This window comes from Vulpes vulpes, chromosome 1 (genome assembly GCF_048418805.1).
Source record: "Vulpes vulpes isolate BD-2025 chromosome 1, VulVul3, whole genome shotgun sequence".
Classification (NCBI taxonomy): Eukaryota; Metazoa; Chordata; class Mammalia; order Carnivora; family Canidae; genus Vulpes; species Vulpes vulpes.
In genome coordinates, this window is record NC_132780.1 from 190,971,246 (window position 1) to 190,998,076 (window position 26,831).

General features: G+C 38.7%; 1 long non-coding RNA gene and 1 pseudogene across 1 annotated transcript in view; both read right to left on the bottom strand.

Moving 5' to 3' along the window:
- Positions 1-688: 688 nt before the first annotated feature.
- LOC140597729 (uncharacterized) overlaps positions 689-26,831 on the bottom strand; it is a 48,805-nt gene continuing 22,662 nt past the window's right edge. Inside the window, exons 3-4 of the long non-coding RNA XR_011999618.1 lie at positions 16,151-16,381; positions 689-810 (exon numbers count right to left, since the gene is read on the bottom strand). This is a non-coding gene — a long non-coding RNA (uncharacterized lncRNA). The remainder of the gene's footprint in view (positions 811-16,150; positions 16,382-26,831) is intronic.
- On the bottom strand, positions 1,168-1,522 carry LOC112925111 (apolipoprotein C-I-like; annotated as a pseudogene).

Below are 26,831 nucleotides of genomic sequence, written 5' to 3' on the forward strand. Positions count from 1 at the left end.
TGCCATCACTTTAGGGGTTAGGATTTCAATATATGACTTTTGGAGGAACACAAACATTTGGTCAATAATGAGGAATAATCAATAATGTAAGATCTAAAGCATGGGAAGCTTCGTAAATAAATGAGAACTGCTTCAATGTTCAACAATAAGAAAATTGTCCAACAAATTGCAGTATGTCTACATAATGCAATGTTTTGCAGCCATTACAAATGGTGTATATGAGAAAAGGACAGCATTGATCCCAGGAAGGGCAAGGCGGGAGGGGGCTCTGGGGATAGAAAATTAAGTGACAAAGGCCAGCAATGGCAGTGAGACTTATCACTTTATACCTCTGCAACTCTTCCTAGTTTTCACCTCTATGAATTCATTTCTTTTTTTTTTAATTAATTTTTATTGGTGTTCAATTTACCAACATACAGAAAAACACCCAGTGCTCATCCCGTCAAGTGTCCACCTCAGTGCCCGTCACCCATTCCCCTCCAACACCCGCCCTCCTCCCCTTCCACCACCCCTAGTTCGTTTCCCAGAGTTAGGAGTCTTTATGTTCTGTCTCCCTTCCTGATATTTCCCACACATTTCTTCTCCCTTCCCTTATATTCCCTTTCACTATTATTTATATTCCCCAAATGAATGAGAACATACACTGTTTGTCCTTCTCCGATTGACTTATTTCACTCAGCATAATACCCTCCAGTTCCATCCACGTTGAAGCAAATGGTGGGTATTTGTCGTTTCTAATTGCTGAGTAATATTCCATTGTATACATAAACCACATCTTCTTTATCCTATGAATTCATTTCTTATTCAACACTGTGAAAATAAACATAGTAAATAATGTTAAACAAGAAACTGATAAATATGTAAAGCATTAATATATAAAGTATTTGTGGTTTCCCCCAAAATATTCAACCTCCCTATACTTTTATGAGGATCCTTATTTAATCTTTTTCCAAGGGTAGAGGATTTTAAAAGTTTTATTAAGGATTTTTTCTTTTACTTAAAGTAAGGAAAATAGCAAAATAAAATCCTATATATTCATCATCCAATCAATCTTGTTTTGTCAATATTCCCATTGACACTCCACCCTCATGCTGGATTACTTTTTTTCCCCCTTCTATGTGATTTTTATTAGGGGATGGAGGTGAACATGGGGGCATTATTAAGTTCTCAGCACAGGAGCCAGGGTATAGGAAATTTTGGAGCCTCCTCCTGGGGCACAGCCACAGAGGAGGGGGCAGCTCTTCTGGTACTCAAGAGAAGGTAGTTAGTTTTAAGCCATTCTTTCACTTTATTGTAAGTCTCCATAAACCAGTTCCTGATCTTCGCAGGAATGTCACTCAGCTTGATGCTCTCAATGGCCTCCCATGCCTTGTCCTCCAGGTGTTACCAAACTCCTTCAGCTTATCTGGGATGCACTCCAAAGTTCTGGTTATTTGTGAGGCCACCTGGGCCAAGGCTGGGCCTTCCAAAACCATCCACAGAACCACCGCCAAAACCGGGAGCGACAGGATGAGCCTCATGGTTAGGTCCAAGGGAGAATCTGGTTCAGTCTCAGGACAGCACGGGGTTACACTGGATTACTTCAATGTAAATTGCAGGCATTGTAGCATTTTATCTGTAAACATTCCTCATGTATCTTCAAAAGATAAAGGACTCCCCAAAATAATTATACTACTATAGTTATGTATAAAATGTTTGCAAATTGATATTGTCAAATATCCAGATGATGTTCACATTTTCTCAACTGTCTTAGTCATATCTTTTTTAAAAAGACTTTATTTGCAAGAGAGTGAGAGGACAAGCGGGGGTGGGAGGAGATAAACAGACTCCCCCGCTGAGTATGAGGGGACATGGTCTCAATCCCAGGACCCGGAGATCACAACCAGAACCAAAGTCAGATGGTCAACCAACCGAGCCACCCAGGTATCTTTTACATTAGTTTCAGGTATACAACATAGTGATTTGACAAATCTATATGTTACCTGATGCTTGCCACGGTATGTATAGTTACCATCTGTCGCCATATAACCTTATTATAATATTATTGACTATATTCTTTATGCTGTACTTTTTATCCTTGTGACTTATTTTACAACCAAAAGTTTGTAACCCTTAATCCCTTTTTCCTATTTTACCCATCTCTTCCTCTGCCCTCCCCTCTGGCAACCACCAGTTAGTTCTTTGTTTTTATGAGTCTGTTCTAAATTTAGGTTTGTTCATTTGTTTTGTTTTCATGGATTCCACATATAAATGAAATCACATGGCATTTTCTTTATCTTATTTCACTTAGCATAAAACTCTCTAGGTCATCTATGTTGTCATAAATGACAAGATTTTGTTCATTTTTATGGCTGAGTAATATTCCATTGTGTGTATGCATAAATAAATATGTATATCTTAGACATTTTTGACAATTTTTTTAAGATTTTTTTTGAGAGAGAGAGCATGAGTGGGAGGGGCAGAGGGAGATTAGAATACTTTGATACTCATTTGGAGAAAAAAGAAAAGAATCCCAATCTCTATGTCACATCACACAAATTAATCTGGGAAAGATCATAAATCTGCACATAAGAGCTAAAACTATAAAGGTTTAAGAAGAAAATACAGGAGACTACTTTCATGGTCTAGGAGAAGGCAAAGATTTCTTATACAGGTGACTGAGAGCAAAAAAATATAAAAGCAGACATTTGATGTTAGTTTCCAATGTTAAAAACTCATGCTCATCAAAAGATACCATTATGAAAATGAACAGGCAAATTATCCATGGGAGGGGCGCCTGGGTGATTGGTCAGTTAAGTCTCTGTCTTTTGATCTCAGCTTAGATCTTGATCTCAGGGTGGTGAGTTTGAGCATCGTGCTGGTGCTCAGATTATCCATGGGAAAGAATAATCATAAAGCACATATATTATAAAGAATTTCTTGGGCAGCCTGGGTGGCTCCACGGTTTAGCACTGCCTTCAGCCCAGGGCCTGATCCTGGAGACCTGGGATCAAGTCCCATGTCGGGCTGCCTGCATGGAGCCTGCTCCTCCCTCAGTCTGTGTCTCTGCCTCTATCTGTGTGTCTCTCATGAATAAATAAATAAAATCTCAAAAAAAAAAAAATACAATCCAGTAGGGATACCTGGCTGGCTCTGTCACTAGAGCATCAGACTCTAGACCTCAGAGCTTGAGTTCAAGCTCCATATCGCGCATAGAGCTTGCTTAAAAGAATGCTTTTTAAAGCAATAAATAAAAGATGACCTAATAAATTGGAGATATTTGTGCTATAGTACTCTCAGAAAATGTATCACCCCTGAGACAGAAAGATATTCTAGTATCTTTTTTTAAAAAGATTTTATTTATTTATTCATGAAAGACACAGAGAGAGGCAGAGACACAGGCAGAGGGAGAAGTAGGCTCCCTGCAGGGGGCCTGATGTAGGACTTGATCCTAGGACCCCGGGATTACACCCTGAGCTGAAGGCAGATGCTCAACCACTGAGCCACCAGGTGTCCCGACATTCTAATATCTTTTATGACACACAAAGATAGTATTTATTCTAGTAAAGCATGAGTCTTCTTCTATAAGACTAAAATGAAATAATATAGGAATAGGGTGGAAGATGTTCTCCTTTCCAGACAACATTCATGCTTAACATATGGGAGAGAATTAGTCCTGGAAAAACCTAACTGTAGTAAAATAATTTTTTTGAGTCCTGAGATAACACACTACAAATATTGAGGACATATACATTAAAAAAAATCCATACCTAACTCTATGAATTCAAAGTACTATAGATACCAATTCTCTTCCCCACGTATCAACCATAGTAAGTACATGCCAACAGCAGCCAATGTTTGCAGATACAAATTGCAAAGTACAAATTGCAATCTACTTTCTCGGGAGTAGATTATTGCAAGCCTACATGAAATTTAGGATTAAAATTAAATTAAATGTATTCACTTTGGGAGAGATGTAAATCATGGGATTTCCATAAATCTCATAAATAGTGATTGTGTAAAGTAGAGGCTTTTGGCTTACTAAAATAATTTTGATGTTTAAAATCTTAATTACTGTTGCAAAAATTTCATGGTTTACGCTTATATTAAAAGTAGTCCTAGGGGGCGCCTGGGTTGCTCAAAGGTTGAGCGGCTGCCTTTGGCTCAGGTCGTGATCCCAGGATCCCAGGTTCGAGTTCCACATCAGGCTCCCCACGGGGAGCCTTCCTCTCTCTGTGTGTCTCTCATGAATAAATAAATAAAATCTTAGGGCAGCCCCAGTGGCTCAGCGGTTTAGCGCCGCCTTCAGCCCAGGGTCTGATCCTGGAGACCCAGGATGAAGTACCACGTCGGGCTCCCTGCATGGAGCCTGCTTCTCCCTCTGCCTGTGTCTCTGCCTCTCTCTTTCTCTCTATCACGAATAAGTAAATAAAATCTTTAAATAAATAAATAAAATCTTTTTTTAAAAAAAAGGTCTTACAAAGTGACACATTAGAATATAGAGATAGGCAACCTCCAAAGTGAGACTCATTCTGAGAATTTTAAATTTTTAAACTTTTATATTTTTTTAAGATTTTATTTATTTATTTTAGAGAGAGTGATTGAGACAGCAAGCATGAACAGGAACAGGGGAGGGAGAGAAGCAGACTCCCCACTGAGCAGGGAGCCCTATGCAGAGCTCATCTTGGGACTCCCAGATCATGACCTAGGCAGAAGGCAGACGCTTAAACGACTGAGACACCCAACCACCCCAACATTTTAAATTTCTAAAGCACTAGCAGAAGTCTCTGAATTTCATTATAAACGAAATGAAATCAGTAATCAGTCCTATGAAAGAATTTTGTGAATTTTGTAGTAGGTTTAGTGCCCTTTGTGATCACTTGATAGCGTGAAAGATAATGTTTCCTAACAAAAAATAATAGTGTCAAGAAAATTAGTATTATTGAACTTGTGTATATTTGAAATTATACACATTATTTTTTCCTATTTCAGTAAAATTCTGCCTTTTCTAAACATTCAGTTTGAGTTAGATAAAAGATGTTAATGAGTCCATGTCGTCATCAGTAGCTTAGTCCCAAATTCAATGCAAACAAATATTTATATGCAAAGTGAAGGTGGACATACAATAAAGAATAGCCATTTTTATTTTACTCTCAGGGAGAACAAATTCTAGAAAGTTGTGACATGTGCAAATATAATAGTAATACATGGCAAACTGTGGAGTTTCCTTCAAGTTGTGATAAAAACCCTGGAGATATGAGGGGGGAGATTGATCACTTCATAGCAGGGAGCGAGTGGAATCAAGGAAATTTTCATGCCCAAAAGGAGGTCACATTAACACATGGGGAATAGAAACAAGCAGGACAATCTGATTAACAACAAATAATAACAGCTGATAATTGTTGAGCATTAATAGCTGATTTAGCTGAGGCTTATGGGCAATTGGAGCATTAAGGATAACATGTGTTAGCCAGATTTTACTTAGCCTTGATGCTGTGGAGGAGCTTGAGGCCAGCTCTGCAAGCAGTGAGGAATGACATAATTAGATGGTAGTAGATGATGATGGCAACAAGTGAGTAAGTTAATAGGCCCTACAATTATACAGGTGAGTGCAAACAAAACACTGTATTAAGGTTGGAGTGAAGAAAAATGATGGATGTGGATAGTACGGATTAACAGGATGCAGAATCTAGAATCTAGAGGGGCTGTGGACTACATGGGCAAGAGTTAAAGATGACTCCAAACTTAGTGGTAGTCAGGAGTAAGTTCTTTTGAGGGAGAAAAGCTTGTTCAAAGTTAAAACGAGAGCACTTGGATGGCTCTGGGTTGTAAATTTGAGCCCCACATTGGGTGTAGAGATTACTTAAAAATAAAATATTTTTTTAAAAGTTTTTGAAGACTTTTAAACAGGGGTGCCTGGGTGGCTCCATCGGGTAAATGTCTGCCTTCCACTCAGGTCAATATCCTGCAGTCCCAGGAGCCCCCACATCGGGCTCCCTGCTCAGTGAGGACTCTGCTTCTCCCTCTCCCTCTGCTCCTCTCCTCTGCTCCTGCCTCTCACACTTACTCTCTCTCTCAAATGAATAAATAAAAATTTAAAAAACAAACAACGTTTAAACAGATTTCCATAAAGGAAGGCATTTTATTTATTTATTTATTTTGACAATCGTTTTAAATTCAAGTCCTCCATTTCTCATAAAGCTAGGTCTGAGACATTCAAATTTAGTGTTATGAATGCTTGGTTCTGTCTCCCCTCCACTTGGTGCAGCAGACTTACCAGGGAACACATGTCACCATGTTTCCTACTATTTATGTGCACATGCTGTGTCTCCAACTCGAAATCATAGACTGCAGAGTTGGAAGAGCCTTCTCAAGGCTGAGCCTGGAGTATGGGACAATCTAAAGAGACATTTAATAAGTGCATCTGTCATCTGAGTACTGGTTTTCCACATCCATGTTTCAGTTGCATTTAATTTACATAAAATCACCTTAAATAACCATGAAAAAGAATAGATTTGCTCATCTTTTCTTCAAGCCAAATCATGCAGTGAAAAAGTAAAGGGTCTAATTTACCAGAGTAAAGTGGTTTAGGACTGGGAATGGAGAGGTGGGCATTCTAGTGCCGACACTGACACAGGAACACTGTGATTCCTTCAAACTGTCCAGTTTCAAGTTTCTTCATCTGAAAACTGAAATTTATTTATTTATTTATTTATTTAGAAAACTGAAATTTATTAACAGGACTTTTTCAGTTGCAAGTGACAGAAGTGTGACTTTGCCATCTTATGTTAAAAAATGAATTTAAAAAAAAGATTTTATTTATTTATTCTAGAGAGACACAGGCAGAGGGAGAAGCAGGCTCCATGCAGGGAGCCCTACGTGGGACTCGATCCCGGGGCCCCCAGGATCACGCCCTGGGCCAAAGGCAGCACCAAACCGCTGAGCCACCCAGGCTGCCCCTAAAAAAGGAATTTATTAATAGAATAGGATGCCTATGGATTCCCCGAGGGAGGAAGCACCATTAGAATGTTCTCTGGTTTGTTGGATAAATTTTTCTAGAGAACAACTTGAAAACATTTCACTTTCCACCTCAGAATCTATTATGGAGAATGGGGAAATATTCTCCATAATTTAAAGTATAAACTCCTAAGCATACTATTCAAAACCTGACACAATCTGTTTTCAAACCATTTTTCCGTCCTGCATTTAGTGAGCATTCACTGCAACCAGGATTTGTCCTAGAGGGAAATAAGTTGGGATTAGAATTCATGGGTCAATTCCTACTAACCGTGTGTCTTGCAAAAAAACTTCTCTAACTCCTGGAAGCCTCATTTTCATCACTTGCAAAATGGGAATACATATAGTATCAGTCTTTTTTCAATTACTTCATTCTGTATTTCACAGAAAGAAACCTAGTTTCACATCTTACAGCTTTCCTTGATGGCCCATTCTCAGACCAGGGTATAGAGTCAAGCTATTTAAATAGGTTGCTCTCTCAGGAGCCATGTACATGAGAGATGTAGTTCCCCCCAAAAAATGGGAGCTGAGAGATAAAAAAATAATTTGGCCAATACAGAGGATGTGAACTTACTTTTTCAACTCTAAAAGTCTGTGTCTGGGAAATAACATTTTTTTTGGCACATCCTTGACATGTATTCTTTTGAAGTGTTCTGTAAAGTATTTGCTTCTTTTGTTTGCACTTCCAGCCTGCATTTATCTCCTGAATCCTTCATTTTTAGCATTACCACACCCCCAGGAATCCTCAATTAATTTAGTATCTTAGCATTTGTTGCTTTTAGGAAAAACAAGAAGGCCGAACTGATCTAAGAGATCTCTCCTCCACAATAGCCACTGTGGAAGACTGTGCCCTCTCACCACTCTCTTTTTTTTTTTTTAATTTTTATTTATTTATGATAGTCACACAGAGAGTGAGAGAGAGAGGCAGAGACACAGGCAGAGGGAGAAGCAGACTCCATGCACCGGGAGCCCGACGCGGGACTCGATCCCGAGTCTCCAGGATCGCGCCCTGGGCCAAAGGCAGGCGCCGAACCGCTGCGCCACCCAGGGATCCCCCTCTCACCACTCTCTTGACCCAAATTGGCCATTTGGGACAGAGTCAAGAATACTTGATCCACCTCTCCACTCTAAGCCTTGGAGGTCGTAGACTTCATGTTATCAAGGGAAGAGCAGAACTTGAACTTAGAGCTTTATTTGACCTGGACACTCATCACAGCTCCAAAGTCCTTATTTAACTTCAGCTCCATTAATTAACCATTGATTTTGGTGCCCCAACCTGCTTCCTACCCTATCCTACTGTGACAATTTAACCTCTGCATTTCAACATTTGGGGCATTGGTTCTTCAAATTACATCTATAACCTAGTATAGTCTATAGCATTCACAAAGGCAGGGCTTGGCTTCATATGGAAATCCTGGAAGAAAAACAAGAAAGATGATTGGATCTATCTTTTCTTCACAATTACCTGAAATGTAGATACCTGGGAATGCGAGCATACTGGTTTAGAAATAGAATGTAGCAAATCTTTGTTGCTTAACAGTTCTTTTTTAGCCGATCACTAAATCAGTTGGAGAGGGGTGATTTTTTTTTTCCATCTTCCTAAAAAATCTATGAAGGATCTTTAGTTTCTCTCTCTGAATTTTAATGCAATAGATCCAGTTATACTCCCTGGGTTATTACAGAGAAAAGCTTGGTGAGATGGGACCAGAAGGCACATAAAGGGGGAAGCGGGTGCTCTAGACTGGATGCCTGAGAAATAGTGGGGAGAGGGAGAGATCATCTGGGGCTGCTGATCATTCCTCTATTAAGACCCAGTGATACTTGGAAGAGCTTTCTGTTAGAGGATTACATGGCCCTGATTCCCTCATTCTTGGAAGGAATTCTTCCCAAAAGCATTGAAGGTAGAAAGAGGTCTGATTCTCACTGAGGAACCTACATGTCCATGTACTATTTACAGTGATACTCAGATAAGTGCCTCTAGGCTGGCACTATTCTACTATAGCTATAGAATAGCTCCTATACTATAATACTATAGTATTAGCTATAGTAACTATTCTGAATAGCTTTTTATAATTCAAATATTTTTGGAAGATATCATAAGACTGTAAGGCTAAAAGAAATAGCCCCTTCATCCTTTTGACATCTCCTTATCTCTCCAAATCCCTATTTCATATGTTCAACAGATGAAACAAGTACAGAGCCTTGTGTTTCATGCTAAAGGAGACCATGATAAATATAAGTGTTGTCCTAGTCTATAAAAAAAATAACAAATGAAAACTGGTGGTGGAGATAGAGGAGAGTCAAACACATGGCGGAAAACATTTAAGACATGCATATTTTATTTCACCGAACACGTTTTTATTGTGTATCAATTCCATTCCAGGTGTTGTTCTAGGTACTGGGGATATAGCAATAAACAAATAATATTCCTATCCTCATGGGTTTACACTCTAGTGGAGAAAACTTAAAATATGAAAATTAAAAATAAATAATATGATATTAGCCATATAAAAGTGCTGAGGAAAAAAGGCAGAAGGAACAAGTACAAAAGTCATTAAGTGGAAAAGAGCTTGGGGTGTTTGAGGAATAGCACAAAGCCCAGTGTCATTAAAATACAATGAGTTTAGGAGAAAGTGTAGGGAAATAAGGTCAAAAAGGTATTGGTAGGTAGACATAGTCTGAGGAACCAAATGGTTTGAACCAATGGAGTGGTATAATCTCATGTATATTTTTAAAATATTTGCCTAGCTACTGAGTAGAGAGCATACTGTAGGAGTCAAAAGCACAAGCTAGGACGTCAGTTATGAGACCATTGCCAACAATGCAGTAGAGGAATAGTGGTGGCTTGCACCAAGAGTACTTCAGTGACGGTGGTGAGATGTATGTTTTTTGAGATTTTGCAGTTGCATAGGATGAGGGGTTTAAGACAAAGAGAGAAGTCAAGAGTCTAAGATTTAGAGCCTAAGGATTTCGTCCCAAGTTACTGGGTGACTGAAGTTGCTATTTAATGATGTGGAGGACTCTGGAGGAGGAGCTGGTTGGGGTGGGGAATAATTAATTACCAGTCCTTCATCTTTGAGATGCTTATTAGACATCTAAGAAGAAATGTCAAGTAGGAGGCTGGATAGATGAATCTGGCATGGAAGAAACAGGTCAATACTACATACATTCCATTTTTTAAAAAAATATATTTTATTTATTCATGAGAGAGAGAAAGAGGGAGAGAGGGAGAGAGAGAGGCAGAGGCATAGGCATAGGCATAGGCATAGGCTAAGGGAGAAGCAAGTTCCATGCAGGGAACCTGATGTGGGACTTGATCCCGGGTCTCCAGGACCACGCTGTGGGCCGAAGGCAGCGCTAAACTGCTGAGCCACCTGGGCTGCCCAATACATTCCATTTTTTACCATATGTACAGTAACTATCTCATCAGCATTGTAGTATTAAAACCACAGAACTGGATGAGACCCTTTAGGAAATGACTGAGAATAAAGAAATTTGAGGTAATAAGCCATGTAATATATTATGGATAGGACGGTGTAGATCTAGCAAAGCTGTCTAAGAAGCAGTAGTGAGAGCCGGTAGGCCAGAAGTGAAGAAAGTATTTACAGTGCACCTGAGAGAGTAGAAAGTCTCAAAACTGACTACTGAATGAGGCAGCATACAGGTCATTGTGTTCTTGGTAAGTACAATATCATTGGAGTGACCAGTGTGACTCCAGTTGTGACCTGATTGGAATGGGTTTAGTGAGAAACGAAACATCTTTCCTATATCGCTCAATATAGTGTTCATTCGTATAACTCATTTAAGGGACAGTTTGGCAATAGCTAGCAAAATTCAAACTCACATGCCTTTGACCTGGCAATTCAACTTGGAATTTATCCTGTAGGTATACTTGAATATGTGTAAAGTAACATTTAAAGGTAATTTTTAAAGACTGTGGTAAAATTTATGTAACAAAACTTACCACCTTAACCATATTTAAGTGAATGGTTTGGTGGAATTAAGTACATCCACCTTGTTGTGTAACCATCACCACCTCCATTTCCAGAACATTTTTCGTCTTACCAAACTGAAACTTTGTACCCATCATTCCTTAAGCTGAGGTGGTTCTTATATCTTAGCAGCCTATGTAAGAAAACCAGATACTAAGCCTGTAAGTGTCTCCAAAGTTAAGAAATTAAAACCTTAGGACAACCAGTCATGAGCAGCCAATGAGGCTGCCCCAAACTTAAGGCAACTATAGCCAAATAATTTCCTTGCTTTGCTCCTATGTCTTCTCTATAAAAGTCTTGCTCCTAACTCCTGTTAGTGGAGTACTTCTAGCCACCCTTAGACATTGGATGCTGCCCAATTTGAATATATTTTTGCTCAAATAAACCTTAAAATTGTAATATACTTCAGTTTATCTTTTAACTGTACCTGTCCAACCCCTCCTACCATTTTCTAGATCCTTTATCCTGTTTTATTTTTTCTCATTACATTTATCTCCACCTGACACATATTGTTGTTTATCTGTCTCCCCTCCCCCATTGGAATGTATGCTCCTTGAGGGCAGGACATTTGTATATTTTTGTTTTGTTTTTGCTATATCCTCAGAATCTAGCATAATACTTGGCAAGTGTAGCAGCACAATATTTGTTGGCATGAATGAGGTTCAGGGGGAAATGCACTCCTATTTTAATTTCCTAGTTTCTGGATTAGACTCTGACCCTGAGGATGTACATTCTCGAGGAGTTGAGCCCTTACTCCTTTGTTTCTATTTCTCCCCATCTATCAGTTCTTGATCAGCACAACTTTTTTCTTAATGCAACTTTGATCCAATTTCTTATCTTTTACACCATTTTAAATCTGTAGTCCCCTTGTCCTTCCTCAATGACCTCCTAAAAACTGCTACTTCCAATTCATTGATGTGTCCAAGATACATTAACATATTGACTATTTCTTCCTCTCTCTGTGTGTTTACTAATATTATCCTGAATGCACACACTCTAGGTTCCTGGAATAGAGACAGATTGTTATTATTCACTTAAAAGCAAATAACCCCCCCTATGGTGTTCTGTGTCTCAATTCTTCCCCCTGGAATGATACAACAAAAGCCATATATGACTCTACAAATACAGGGCTTATATTGTAGCAGACTAATGCCCTCTCCCCCCAAAAAAGAATCTGGGCATTTATATAAAAGGAGAGGCGCTGTCCCCTTCCACTGAAAATCTCCTTGGAGATGGGATGGAGAGGATCCTGGATTCTCTTATAAATAAATCTCTTAGGGGAAGATAAGATCGTTGTCTTCAGCTTTACAACACAGCCATGCCTCCATGGTTCTGGCTTTCACTCCCCCCTACACACACACAACTATAAACACATGTCTCTGTGAGGTAAATCTGGAAGTCTCTCATTATCTAATCAGTCATAAATTACCTTTCAGTGCTTGCTGGAACCATGCTTCAGTAACTTTTGTTCAGAAATCCCTGGCTATGCAGAAACCTAAAAATGTTTTCTCTAAGCCCCCACCATCTTACCCTCCAAATTTCCTAGCATCCAGCAAGAACCTTAATTGCAAGCATAAGAATCTTACTCCGACTGATTTAAGCTAAAGAGTCATGAGGAAGCATACGGCCAGGCTTGAAAACCAGGCAAGGAGGTCTGAACAGCAATCAGGGTTACAACCAAGATCATTCCACAGAACGAGTCTGACATGACTGCTGATGAATGCCAGGCATCACAGCCACACAGCTACCATCAGCTGTTAGCTGCTGAGAGCAAATACTGGATGCCACACCAGAACTTCTGCTACTGCCAGTACTACTATAAGAATGGATTAGAGAGTCAATTCTTTATGTCATAGGTTTCCAGTGGTTGAGCCTAGAATATGTGGTTCTGCCCAAGTTGCAAAGAAGGCTAGGAAAGTGAGTCTGTCATTTTCGCAGCTATGGTGGAAAGTGAGTGCTGACTATAGCTAAGACTTTACTATGGGGAGTTGCCCACCCCACCCCCACCAAACAAAGGGAGCTCTGATGCTGGGCAAACACAAAAACAAGAAATGCCCACTATTTGGCTATTTACCTGTGTTCCTTATCTCAGTCTTTATCTATATCTATCCAAATGCATAAGCCAGAAATCATGGCAGCATCTCTGAATTGTTCACCCCTATACCCAATAGGTCTCATTGTATCTCACTGACCATCACCCCTTAAGCATTTCTTCTTTCCCTCCAGGTTTATTGGGAAAACTAAGAGATGTGTTGCATGTCTTAGTTTAAAGTGCACAACATAATGATTTGATATATGTATATATTGCAAAATGATTACTAAAATAGGTTTAGTTAACATCCATCATCTTCCATGGTTACAAAATTTTTTTTTGTGTTGAGAACTTTTAAGATCTACTGTCTTAGCAACTTTCAACTATACAACACAATATTGTTAACTATAGTCACCATGCCATACATTATATCCTGGAAGCTTTTTTTCTTGCAACTGGAAGTTTGTTTGTTTTGACCACCTTCACCATCCTCCTGCCCACCCCCCATCCCCCAAGCCCTTCTTTTATCTGCCTTTTACTTTTATCCCCATTACCATGGCCACAATTGAGGCTTCATCATTTTCTCTGCAATATACTCTTTTTATAGTATCCTACTTGGTTACCCTGAGCCAGGCCTTTACCCCCCTCAATCAGTCATTTACACTGTCTGTAAAGACATTACACAAATGTCTTTCTAATAATATTCAATCATGTCAGTCTTTTAATTAAAGTCTGTCAAGTAGTCTTCATCACATTTAGAATAAAGTTCAGACTATTGGAAATGGCACACAAGGCCCTTCTGAGGTCTCATTTTCAGCTGCATCTTCTTTCAGCTCTATGAACCCTTCACTTTAGTCATGACAAAATACTTGTTCTCCAAATACATAGTGCTTTCTCACACATCATATCTATGCATATACTATTGCTTCTCTCCAGAATGTCCTTTCAACCTCATTTACTTGCTTAAGTCTTACTTTTTCTTCAAGACTCAGCTCATGCCTCCCCTAGATGAGTTAGGGACCCACCCTCTCTGATCACATAGCTTATTCTATAGATGTATATCAGTTTAATCATTATTTGTTAGGTTATTTTACTGTTTGTCTCCCTTACTAGTGATTTCTTTGAGATAGAGGCTTGCTATCTCTATATCCTCACTGTCTTGAATATTCAATAAATATTTGGTGATAAGATAAAAACATCATTGGAAGCAGAAAAGAGTTTCCATTGGACATACAGAAGGGATATGTATGATTTTAAGTAGAAAATATTCAAAGATCTTGCCCCAGAAACAATTCTTATGAGTAAGAGGCTATATAGGACCCCAGGAAAAGTTATCCAAATAGTATTAATTTCAAATATAGAATTAATTTCATACATAGAAATTCTTTCCACCATAAAGTACTTAAAAGTCACCATCTTATAATGTAGTCAGCTGATCTGCCTTAGAAATGTTTGAAATGATGGTACTCATGTGAAGGCAAAAATCTGAGTTCTTAAAAAGACAAGTATTGTATGATATCAGTTATGTGTGATGTAAAAAAGACAAAATCAGAGAAATAGAGAATAGAGTGGTGAATACCAGGTGTTGGGTGTAGAGGCTCTTTTAGGCAATAGGCTTGAGCAGTGTAAAGTAGAAAGGACCCATGGTGGCCCCCTGGCTAAATACAGACAAGCTCATCAGGCGACCCACCTCAAAATATCCATAGGCACTAACTAACCAATGGAAACCAGGCAGTTCCAAATAAGGGAAAATTCCAATTGTCCCCATACCTACTCACCTTCTCCCTTTAAAAACACCCCCTACCCATGGAGTATGGACATTTTAACAATATTAATTCTTCCAACCCATAAGCATCCCTGGAATAAATCCCATTTGATCATCATGCATGAACTTTTGCTGTATTGTGAAATTCAGTTTGTTAATATTCTGTTAAACTGCCTTGTGGCAGTCTCTCCATTGCTGTCCTGCCCACAGCCCCCTTGCACTGTATTCAATAAATTTCTATTTCTTTTGTTCTGCCTCAGGTGAATCCTTTCATTGCCCACACTACCAGCTTCCACCTGATGGGATCGCCTCCCTTTTTGGGGGCCCTCATCTGATTGGAAGAGACACAGCTTTGCGGAGTGGGGGAAATGAAGAGATATTGGTTAAAGAGTACAAACTTCTAGATAAAAGATTAACAGCTTCAGGGAACTAATGTACAGCATAGGAAATGAGGAAATTGAAAAGATACTGGTAAAAGGATATAACTTCTTGTCATAAAATTAACAACTTTGGGGATCTAATACTATATCATATACTTGAACACTGCTAAGAGAGTAGATCTTAAATATTCTCATCACGAAAGAGAAATGGTCAACTATGTGATGGAATGGAAGTGGTAGCTAATAATATGGTGATAATTATTTTGTAATTTAGAAATATATCAAATCAATATCCAGTCCACCTTAAACTTACACAATGTTATGTGTCAATTATATCTCAATAAAGGAATAAAAAAGCTGATGCAAAGAAAAAAAAAACCCTGGGTTTTAATGTGGCAAGTTAAGTTTTAAGGCAATGACATGTCAACAAAATGGTGTGGCTTTGTTCTATCATTCTTGTTAAGCAAATCAGACAATTGCTTATATTTCCTCCAGGCCTTAGATGCTGTAATTGTAGTAATTGTTCAATAAAAGTAACAAGAGTTGTGCCTGGCTGGCTCAATTGGTAGAGCATTCGATTCTTGGTCTTGGAATTGTAAGTCTAAGCCCCACGTTGGGTGTAGAGATTACTTTAATAAATAAATGAATAAACAAACAAATAAATAAGTAAAATAAAAGGAACATAGCTTATTCTATACACACATATCAGTTTAATCACTATTTGTGATTAAGCAACTGACAAGCAGCCATAGCATATGGATGATCCAGAACAAAGTTGTTAGACTTTGCGTGTGAGGCTATAATTATAAGATCAGAGCAGAATCCACCATGACTAGAAGTCTAATTATAGCTCAGTACCATAGCTCCTGGAAAATTAAAGAAGTATTTCCAAATCATTACTGCCTCAGTGATTTAATCTCACAGTAACAAATCATCATACCTACATGGTCTGCAGTAATAATGAGCAATAAATATTTTCTTTTACCTTTGAAATTTCATCCTTTGTTTTCTACAGCAGGAAGGCTCAGAAGACTGTCATTAGAATGAGACCACAGGGACACCTGGGTAGCTCAGCGGTGGAGCATCTGCATTCAGCTCAGGGCGTGATCCCTGGTCCAGGGATCGAGTCCCGCATTGGACTCCCTCTGAGGAGCCTGCTTCTCCCTCTGCCTATGTCTCTGCCTCTCTCTGTGTGTCTATCATGAATAAATAAAATCTTAAAAAAAAAAAGAATGAGACAACAGATTTAGTCCTAAAATGTGTTTAAACAAACAAAAAAACCCAAGCACAGAGGCCCAATATGATGTCACTTACACCAAGTTCCCAAACCAGAGCTTAATATATAATCTAATTGCAATTTCAACCTCCTCCAGGAATGTACTCCTAACTGGTCAGCCTGAAATTTTTCAACCTGCACCCATGAATCTGCCACCTGGGTCCTCTTCACTTACCAGAAAAAAGATGAGGTAATCTGCATAAAACATTTAGACACTTTGCTTTTTCCCCTAAAAGTGGCCTCCTCTGGGCCAATCCTTTTCTTTTGCTAATAACTTTCTTGACTCTACCATCCTTCTATAAAAACCTTCCATTTTCTACAACTCCTTAGAACACCTCTCTATTTCCTAGATGGGGTGCTGCCCAATTAATAAATTCATTCAATAAAGCAAATTAGATCTTCAAATTTACTTGGCTGAATTTTGTCATTTAACGGATGCAACAGGTATTTTAAATAGAGGAGTAAATACCTATTTAATGACTATTACTAGCTCTCAAATACAATTAAATTTAAAAATCAGTTGGAAGAAAAACATATAACATATATGTATGTAATATAATTACATATTCCTAAGTGTATACATCAATCTTAATTCATTTTTTAAAAAGGCACACAGATAATACCCATAAACCTGATAATGGCATCATCTCTGAGGCGAAACATCATATTGAGAGAAGAAAAGTTAAGGTCACATGCAGCAATTTATACTTTACATATCTCTATATTTTTAAAGTTTTTTTTTTGCCAAAATTTCACAAGTTGTATTAAGTATTAATCTTGACAGTTAAAACAAAAATAAAAAATTTGTGACTTCGTAGAGCAGAATTGGACTCAGGCAAGATAAAATTTCCCATGCCCTTAGTAGCTCTGTTACTATGACACAATTATATTATGAGCATGTTTACATAACATAGTCTAGAAGTAATTTAATGTTTCTAGTATTTTATTATATATAGTATAATTTTATTCATAAGTTTTTAAATTTTGTTTCCAAATATTTAAAACAATTTTTTTTATTTTTTATTTTTTTTATTTATTTATGATAGTCACAGAGAGAGAGAGAGAGGCAGAGACACAGGCAGAGGGAGAAGCAGGCTCCATGCACCGGGAGCCCGACGTGGGATTCGATCCCGGGTCTCCAGTATCGCGCCCTGGGCCAAAGGCAGGCGCTAAACCGCTGCGCCACCCAGGGATCCCCTAAAACAATTTTAAAAACGTTTTATTATGGAGTTTTCAAAAAACAAAATTAGATAGCATATATATAGGAAATCCCAAAGTATCTATAACCCAGCTTCAATGATTATCAATTTATGGCCAAACCAACCAGTTTTGCTAAATGAAAACTTGGCTTTCTCTACTCATATAACATTTTTCTCTTTGTAATCATCTTTATCTAAAGATGAAGAAGAGATTTAATGAATATCTGGATTCTGGTCCATTCACCATTCTCAACAACTTTAATTAACCTTTAGAATCATCTTCCATTAATAACATGGTTATTTATCAGAGTTTCACAACTATCTGGGGTGAGCGTATTTAAAATCTGAATCCCCGAAGATTTTCTCTGTCCCTGTGACAATTCAAAAATATAAAAACCCGTTCAAAGAACTACAATGATAATTGTGTATTTAAAGCTATCAGTACACACTGACAGATTGATTTGAACAAAATAGAGGGGATCAGAAAAGAAAATAATTTGGGGAAGTGAACTAAAAGCTTTTTTCCACACTTAACATTTTCTTCCAAGGTCTTTGGTTTTAAGCATCTTTTAGGCAAATGAAAATAAGCCAGGTGGAAAATGCAAGCCCAGTTCGTGATTTCAGTGGCTCCACATAGCATCCTCGTGGAGTGCTTTGCAAGTTAAAATAGTGTTCTTTTCGAATGCAAGGCAGAGCAGAACTCAAGAGATCAAGACCATGAATTAGACTGGAGAGCAAGTTGAATGGAATGGAATGTCAGGGTGTTCAGTTCAGTGGTGATTCAGAACCATGGACAGTGGTGCTCCCTCCCCTATCATCCCTGTGGTAGTAGGTTCCTGCTACAGAAAGCCGTCGTTACTCTGGGTCCAGAGTGGCTAGAGCCAAGGCACAGACAAGGTTCAGAGGCCAACTGCAGAGGCCAATCTAGCATTAACAGAGCCCAGGGAGAAGCATGGTAAAGGCCTTAAAATCCAAAGAGAAAAATGCAGGAATCACAGGGAAATAAAAGGTAAAATTTGAGGTCAAGGGGGGATCCCTGGGTGGCTCAGAGGTTTAGCACCTGCCTTCGGTCCAGGGCGTGATCCTGGAGACCTGGGATCGAGTCCCACATCGGGCTCCCTGCATGGAGCCTGTTTCTCCCTCTGCCTGTGTCTCTGCCCCTCTCTCTCTGTCTGTGTCTCTCATGAATAAATAAACAAAATCTTAAAAAACAAAACATTTGAGGTCAAAAAGGACTGCAGTATAAGCTAAGACCAAATACAATAGAGAAGGGAAAGCATTAAAGTTGGGGACTAGAAATAGCGCTTTCAAGTCTAGAATAAGGTCTTCTTGCCTTTGGATCTGAATTCAATTCAAGTTCATTCAAATGCACAAGCACTCAATGTACACAGATAGTGAGACAGTGGTTTTAGGCAGTAATCCTGGTCTGGACAGATAAGAGAGAACAGATTTTCGCTGCTCAGAGGCATAAACAAGATTGAACAGATGCTACTGATTACACCTGTGACCTAGCTCTTCTGGAGCCTCAAGATCTTGACATCTGGAAGAAGCACTTTAATTCACTAACAATTCTTTAGTACTAACTCAGAGAGGATAAAGAAAACAGAATGAAAAGAAGAAGGAGGTCACTCGGAAAGGGGAAATTGATAAGTACTGACATGATTTACCCCCCCACCCCATTATTAGGTATTTCATTTTAACACTTTTTTTCAATGTCTCTAGACAAAAAGTGACTTTATATGGACCTCCTTCAGGAATAAAACCACATTTGTGTCTGTGTATGTGTACATGTGCATATAAATTGAGAAATTTTGTTTTTATTTTATCCAAAACAGAAAAAGGGGTGCCAACACAATTGACAGAAATAGACAATTAAGCACAATATATACATTTTTTCCCACTCAAGAAGAAAAGCACCTCTTATTTAAGAGTAAGAGACTCCTTACACTTTCTTTTTAAACATACTAAATAAAGGACAGACTCATTAGACAAAACAATCCAAGAATATAGTGGGTCAGACTCTTAACATCAGAGATTCCTTTCTCAGAGATTGACAATGCTGCCAAGTTAGTGGGAAGAAATTGTAAACAGAAGTTTGTAAATAAGCAAACAGAAGTAGCGGAAGATCATATGCCCTTTTGATTTTGTTGCATCACTGGTATAATAGTCATGGATGCAAATGTTGTCTGGCCCTAAGGTAAGTCCCCTCATCAAACTTTATAATAGATTTGATATGAGGTGATTACTTGGATGCTCTCAAACTTCTTCAGCCCTCCCTGTGCACTTTTTCCAAATTAATGCTTTGTTGATTATAGAATACCTTCCTAGACAAGAGACTTATTCTTTGTTCAGAAATACACAAAAAACTATACTTCTGCCTAAAGCACATTCAGGTCTTGCCTAATATTTAGGAAGATTAAGGGCCACACATGGACCATAAAGATTTTTCTTCTGTAGACATCATGATTAGGGGCTTTGAGTGAACTTCTAGAATAGGGATAAGCATATTTTTTTTCTGTAAATGGCCAAATAGTAAATATTTCTAGCCCTTAGTGGGCCACATATTTTTCTCCACCATGTAATCTCTTTCTTTTAAAACTTTTTTTTAACAATTAAAAAATGTAAAAAACATTCTTAGTTTAAACTACAAACCAGATTTGACCCATAGGACATAGTTTACCAACTCATGCAAAGAAAAAGGTCAGAAGATCAGAGTTGCCTGACCTACAGAAAGGAATAGGATGAGGGCACATCAATGAAACCAGAGAAACATAAATAACTTCCTTAAAAAAAGTGATACTTTTTTCAAAGGAATGCTATCTAGGTTTTGGTTTTTGACAAATTAGGTTTTGATTAATTTTTGGACAACTAAAATTAATTTGTTCTTGGAAAAGGATATAATTTGTCCATGCCATACAAGCAATGATGTTCATAGAATTAAACCAGTAAGAAAGACTTCTGACAAACTCAAGTGGAATATCCACTACCCACTTTGATTTTCCTCCTCATAACAGCTTTTTAAAGCAACGATTTGAAAGAAAACTTTCCTTCAGGATCCCTGGGTGGTGCAGCGGTTTGGCGCCTGCCTTTGGCCCAGGGCACGATCCTGGAGACTCGGGATCGAATCCCACATCAGGCTCCCAGTGCATGGAGCCTGCTTCTCCCTCTGCCTATGTCTCTGCCTCTCTCTCTCTCTGTATGACTATCATAAATAAATAAATAAAAAAGAAAACTTTCCTTCCATATTATGTAGAAAATATTTGTATGTGATATGTGTGTGCGTGCATTTAGGAAATAGATGAAATGTATGCACATTTACATACCTAATAATTTATAAAATGTGTATAGATGATAAATAAATTTACAAACAGTTATATATTTCTCTAGCTCTTAGGTCCTATTTTTGCAGAACTAGCTTTCATATAAATTTCAAGATACATATAAGGGAACTAATAGAGTATAATTGAATGAGTAGGAATGGTCATTGCTCAGCCATCTAATTAACTAGTTTTGTCAATTATTGCCTCCTCTGCCCATAAGGTACTGGACATACACACTCATGTAGCAAAGAGGTCACCAGTGTCATTTTACAGAGTAGTGCTCATATCTAGAGCAATGAGGGTTCTACACTTGTTTAATAACTACTGTCAGGGTATGTCACACCCATTTCTATTAATCAATCAGCTGCTCCTTTTGTAAGAGGAAGTTTTTCATAAATGTACATGTTTAGATTAAATTTACTGTCAAGGAGGGGCACCTGGGTGGCTCAGGCAGTTAAGCATCCAACTCTTGGTCTCAGCTCAGGTCTGATCTCAGGGTTGTAGGTTCAAGCTCATGTGAAAAACAAAAGTAAAATAAAAAAAAAATATTGTCAAGGAGGTGACACTGCCTGCTACGAATGATTTTCATATGTGCTAATTACCTTACAGAACACGGAAGCTATAGAGAGATTAGGGTAATGACTTGGATGGATGAACAAATAGGTCAGCTAGAGATGAGTGAACTGATTTGTCTAATATTAGAACCAAGCCCTACAAACCCCCTGCCTGAACTAAATCATCCAATTGCTTCTGCAGTGTTGGAACTTAAACCTTTGAAGTTTTTAATTTTCATATATTTGCTAGTCTTCAAGAACTATAACAGATGTGAATATAATTACAGTCTGGAGAATTATAAAAGATGTAAAAACACTAACAAAACTGCATTCCTAGAGGTTTGTGATTTGGCCAAAGATTCTCCCATTCTGTAAGATTTTCATGATTTCCCTAATATTCATCGTAAAAAGGCTCTGAACATGAAAACCCTCAAAAACTATATGGGCTGCAGTCATGAACAAATATCAAAATGTAACATGAAGATGGTCCTTCATAATATTTATGAGCAGGTAGGACTTTATGATTTGAGTAGTTAATATAAGGTGATAAGCAGCCAACACAGAGGGTTTACTGATACAGGGAGTTAAGAGACACAGACCCTTAGTTCATTTCTGCCTTTAAGAGGCTTTCTGAAATAAGACATTTAGCCTCTCAGCACCTCACTTTTCTCTTTATAAAATTCGCTTCACATGCTAGTATCTATGCCTCAGTTAATGGTAAAGTTATCTCAAAGAAGGAAAAAGACAGGGTTCTTTATTTTGTACTTCTCCCTGCCTTTCACATGCACCTTTCTCAATCTTCACAAAAGTAAAAATACCAGATTCAGAAATAGAATGAGAAAAATAATTGACAAAAAAAAAAAAGTTAAGCTATTAGGCAATATGATTCAATACTTGTTTTAATTTCCTTAGGCAACCAAAGACCATCTCTGTATGCGCGGCTCTGATATCTCATCTCTGTAATGATAATTAGGTCAAAGTGTTTAAATAAGACCAGTTTTTACTGCTGTAGGAAAAAACTGAAGGTTACTCACATGACTGGATGTAGTGGGCCCTTAGTGAGTTAAAACCAGCTAGTTTAGAGGGGCCTGGCTGGCTCAGTTGGAAAAGCAGCTCTTGATCTCGGGATTGCAATTTTGAGCCCCACATTGGGTGTAGAGATTACTTAAATAAAATTAAACCAGGGGATACCTGGGTGGCTCAGTGGTTTAGTGCCTGCCTTTGGCCCAGGGCATGATCCTGGAGTCCTGGGATCGAGTCCCGTGTCAGGCTCCCCACATGGAGTCTGCTTCTGCCTCTCTCTCTCTCTCTCTGTATGTCTATCATGAATAAATAAATAAAATCTTTAAAAAAGAAAAATAAATACATAAAATTAAATTAAACTATTAAGAAGAAAGCTCCAGCAATTTAGACACATCTGGACCTGATTTTTAACTTGCTTCCCCCCCCCCATTTCCTACACTGGCAAAACCCACCCTGCACCATGCCACCCCACCCCCAGCCACCCATACTCCAGAGGCCAAAGATGGAGAAAATAGCATGTCATGTCTTGGATACTTGTCCTCTAGCTCAGCTCCATTAATTCCTAGTGAAACCCTCCAGAGAGAGAGAGAAACAAAATGAATTCCAAGAAATAGTCTATACGGCACTCCAGGAGTCAAGATCACATGGTTGGATATAACTAAGGAAGGGGGCATTCTCCATGTTTTCTCATAGTACAGAATGACCTGGCATCACATTTGGCAGCTCTGAAAGCAATGAAAGATGGCACTTTTAACAGATTCAATATTTTACTGGATGTGGACAATGAAGGAAGGCATCACTTCCAAAGGCTTCCCTTCTCAGGCAACACATTAACTAGGTGATGAGAATTCCAGAGCATATAACAGGGTTTCCCAAGCTGATGTGAAGCATGCCCTGGGAAGCTGGTGGGAGGTGGAAGCCTATGATAACAGGAAGGGCCGGAATGTGAAATTTGATCGATCACTTATTTAGTCCATTTGTACCCACAGACTGGTGAAGACTGAGGAATTAAATTATATGGATTTTTCTGGTAAAATACAGATTGCAAATATTCTTCCTGTGGATTTAAAAACCATGGAAATGCACAAATTTCATCTTCAAACTGTACACCTGATTTGGGTGGAGAAGTATAGTACCATATTCATATACTATCATCAGAGAACAAATATTTTCATTGATTGCTGAAGTTCAAGCATAAATAAGGCATCCCTTCTGTTCAGCACTGCTCTCTAAAGGAGATCCATGGGATCCCTGGGTGGCACAGCGGTTTGGCGCCTGCCTTCGGCCCAGGGCGCGATCCTGGAGACCCGGGATCGAGTCCCACGTCGGGCTCCCGGTGCATGGAGCCTGCTTCTCCCTCTGCCTGTGTCTCTGCCTCTCTCTCTCTCTCTGACTATCATGAATAAATAATAAAAAAAAAATTAAAAAAAATAAATAAAATAAAGCAGATCCATTTCTTCATTAGGTGAAAAGGAGATGGAAAGGGAGTTGGGGGGCGGCGCCTGAGCATCTGCCTTTGGCTGAGGGTATGATCCCAGGGTCCTGGGATCGAGTCCCCCATCAGGGTCCCTGTGGGGAGCCTGTTTCTCCCTTTGCCTATGTTTCTGCCTTTCTGTGTCTCTCATGAATAAATAAATAAAATCTTTAAAAAAAAATAAAAGAAAAAGCAAGATAGATTTAAAAAAAGAAAGGGAGTTGAGAGGCTAGTGAAGTAAAAATGAGAAGAAATGAAGAACATGTCTCATTCTTCACAGCCTTTTTTTTTTATTATTTAAAGTGCACACCTGGAGAGTTTATATTATTTCTAGTTTTACTTGCTTCACAGCCTTAATTAGTACTGTTCCTCTGGCTGAAAGGAAGGAGGAAAGGGCACCTTCAGTCTCTGCTTCTGAGGCCCCACCTCAGTGTGTCTCTCAGCAGTCTATGCTCATGAGATGGGTGGCATGGTTTGGTGAAAGGATCACTGGATTTGGGAAGAGAACACCAGGTTTTAGACCTGTCTCTCTAACTGCTAACAGGATCTTGAGAAGGGGTGGGGGGAGGAGTGGCCATGATTTGTAGTATTTGCCAATTTCCATGATGTAAATATTCCCAACATAACCAATTTCAGGGTACCAGCATGATGCCCAGTGAACAAAGAGTTGTGAGGAGATGCGAAGTGGCACCCCATCATATAATACTGCCACCAAACAGATACAGTAGATGGAAATAACCCCAAGAATCCAGATAATAAAATGTAGTAAAATAATTAGAAAATGAGGAGTTCCAAGTATTGCTTATCTATGTGTTTGCACTATGTGTTTGTGTCTGTGTGTTCATATTAGCTAAATTTTATTGAATTACCACTGTAGGTCAATTTGTTTCTTCCATTAAGGTATAACTGACATAGAATAAACAGTACATAGATAAGGACATGTGGTGGCTCAATCAGGTAAGCATTTGACTTTTGCTTATGTCATGATCTCAGGGTCCTGGGATAGAGCCCTGCATCAAGCTCAGCACCGAGTCTGTGCCTCTGCCCCTCTGCTCATGCGCTCTCTCTGAAATAAATAAAATCTTTAAAAAAAAAATCAACAGTACATAGTTAAAATGCATACTGTGGGGGGCGCCTGGCTGGCTCATTCGGTGTAGCATGTGACTTGAACTTGGAGTTGTAAGTTCAAACCCACATTGGGTGTAGAGATTACTTAAATAAAATTTTAAAAAAAGATTAAATGTACACTGTGATAATTTTTGACATATGTATGCATCCATGAAACCATCAACAAAATCAAGATGGAGAATGTGTCTATCATCTCCAAGTTTCTTTGTGCCCTTTTGTAATCATCCCTTTCTTGTTCCTCCTGTCCTCTATCCCCTAGTCAACCACTATCTGCTTTCTGTTACTATAGATTAATTTTGATTTTATAGAACTTTATATAAATAGAATCATAAGTATGCATCGTTTGTTATCTTGCTCCTTTCACGGCCTAAGTATTTGGAGATACATCCATGGTGTATACGTCAACAGTTTATTCCTTTTTTTGCTGAGCAGTATTCTATTGTATGAATATAGCATAAATCATTTATCTACTCATCGATTAATGGGTGTTTAGAATGTTTCTACCCCAAAATTCAGTGATGCTCTTTTCATTAAAAAAAAAAAATCTGCACAGTAAACAATCAACAAAACTAAAGGGCAACCTTTGGAATGTGAGAAGATATTTGCAAATGACATATCTGAGAAAGGGTTGGTATCAAAAAAATATAGAGAACTTACAAAATTCAACACCCCAAAACCAAATAATCCAGTTAAAAATGGCAGAAGACATGAATAGATATTTTTCCAAAGAAGGCATACAGATGGCCAACAGACACATGAAAAGATGCTCAACATCACTCATCATCAGGGAAATACAAATCAAAACTACAATGATATCACCTCACATCAATCAGAATGGCTAAAATTAATAACACAGGAAACAATGGTGTTGGCAAGGTTGTGGAGAAAGGAGAACTCTCTTACACTGTTGGTGGGAATGTAAAGTGGTGCAACCACTGTGGAAAACAGTATGGAGGGTCCTCAAAAAGTTAAAAATAGAGCTACCCTATGACCCAGCAATTGCCCTACTAGGTATGGCTAAAATCAAAATAACAGATTACTTGAGGATAATTATTATATAGGCTATTTTAGTTGTAAGCCCCCTGCTATAACATTAAAAAAATAGCACAGGAAACAACAGATGTTGGTGAGGATGTAGAGAAAGGGGAACCCTCTTACACCGTTGGTGGGAATGCAAACTGGTGCAGCCACTCTGGAAAACAGTATGGAAGTTCCTCAAAAAGTTCAAAATAGGGATCCCTGGGTGGCGCAGCAGTTTGGCGCCTGCCTTTGGCCCAGGGCGCGATCCTGGAGACCTGGGATCGAATCCCACATCGGGCTCCCGGTGCATGGAGCCTGCTTCTCCCTCTGCCTGTGTCTCTGCCTCTCTCTCTCTGTATGACTATCATAAATAAATTTTAAAAAAAATTCAAAATAGGGGTACCTGGGTGGCTCAGTCAGTCATACCTCTGACTCTTGGTTTCAGCTCAGGTCATGACCTCGGGATCTTGGGATCGAGCCCCATGTTGGCTCCATGATCAGTGGAGAGTGTGCTTCTTTACCTCTCTCTCCCTTTCTCCCTGGCCCTCCCCCTCTGTGCACGTGCGTGCTCTCTCTCTCTCAGATAGATATTTCTTGAAAAAGTTAAAAATAAAACTACCCTATGATTCAGCAATTGCACTATGAAGTGTTTATCCAAAGGATACAATACTA